General features: G+C 58.8%; 1 long non-coding RNA gene across 1 annotated transcript in view; it reads left to right on the plus strand.

Annotated features, from left to right (window-relative positions):
* Positions 1-1,018, plus strand: part of LOC108444928 — a 10,661-nt gene extending 9,643 nt beyond the window's left edge. The window contains exon 2 of the long non-coding RNA XR_001859649.1: positions 763-1,018. This is a non-coding gene — a long non-coding RNA (uncharacterized LOC108444928). The remainder of the gene's footprint in view (positions 1-762) is intronic.
* Positions 1,019-1,355: the final 337 nt, after the last annotated feature.

A 1,355-nucleotide genomic window follows, 5' to 3' on the forward strand; every position in this document is an offset into this window, starting at 1 on the left:
CGGGCCCCCCCCTGGCCGCGCCGGCCTCCCCCCCGGCTGCCCCGGCCGGCGCTCGGGGCTGTTTACAGGCCGGGTTTGGTTTCAGGTCCGTCTCAGCCCCGCCGTGTCTCACAGTGACATTTCCCGTGGTGAAGATCAGAACGGGGACGCTTGAAAGCCACAGTGGGGAAGGACAGAGCGGGAGATGCGGGATGAAGGACGGGAAAGGGCTGGAGGAGAGGATTAGGGGAACGGTAATAGGAAGTGAAAGGAAAACAAAGTTCAAGCCAGGCCCCGTGGACGAATAAATGCCAGGATGGTTGGGTGGTCAGGAAGGCTCCCGCAGAGGCTGTGGGATCCTTCAAAAGGCAATTAAATGCTCTCCTGGGGGAATGGGCTTACTGGAGAGGATAACCACTTGGGACTTTTCCAGTGCCTGCTATCCTTAATAATCTTCCAGCAACTCGAGCTGGCTGGTGGGAGAAGGCACCAGCCAGGACTTCCTGGAGGAGCTGGGAAAGCGGAGGATCCCGGTGCTGCGGGCAGGTTGTGCAGTGTCACACGGGCTGGGGGTTATGGGGAATGCTGCAAGGGAGGAATCATCCCTGATTCTCTGCCCTGCGCCCCAAGTGTGCCAAAAATCCCAGCTCCTCACTGGATCACTGTCCCAGGGAGGAACAGAAAGGCCTGGCCGCCTTTATTTTTTTATTTTCCCTCTTGCTATAGGAATAAATTTTGTGAGGAGATCTCGGGAAATGGGAAAATAATGATTATTCCCTTCAGCACAGCACTTTGGGGACAGCTGATCTCACGAAGCTGCAGCTGAGTGACACCTCTCACAACGCGGAATGTGCCAGAGACAGAGGGCTGGAAATGACTTCCCGGGCACAGCCTGGCCATGGCACCCTGTCCCCCCAAACCGCCGAGGCGGTGGCACAGGATGTGGCTGCTGCCGGCACCGGGACACCCCGGGGCTGTGGGGAGCAGCGGCGGCTTGAAGTGCAATTTCCATTTTAATAAAGGAACTTGTGTTTTTTCACCCATTTGCATTTAAATCACCCGTGTTTCATAACCCACTGTCCCTCTTAAAGAGGCCCTCCGGGCTCTGCTGAGCTCAGGGGGAACACTGCGGGGGTTTTACTCGCCCTGCTCACGCCGGGGGCTGATAACGGCACTTTTTGGCTCGCAGGTGGCACCTGCTGACCCTCAGCCAAGGGGGCTGGAACATCCCAGACCCCTCCATGGTGCTGACCACGTCTGGGCAGCCCTGGAGTGAGCAGCAGGGTGGAGGTGGCACAGAGGGGATTTGCCCGGGCACAGGGAAGGGCGCCTGAGCAGAATCGGGGCAGGTGCGGGTGTGCCCAGCCCGGGTGACA

The sequence above is a fragment of the Corvus brachyrhynchos genome, unplaced genomic scaffold (genome assembly GCF_000691975.1).
Source record: "Corvus brachyrhynchos isolate BGI_N302 unplaced genomic scaffold, ASM69197v1 scaffold72, whole genome shotgun sequence".
Lineage (NCBI taxonomy): Eukaryota > Metazoa > Chordata > Aves > Passeriformes > Corvidae > Corvus > Corvus brachyrhynchos.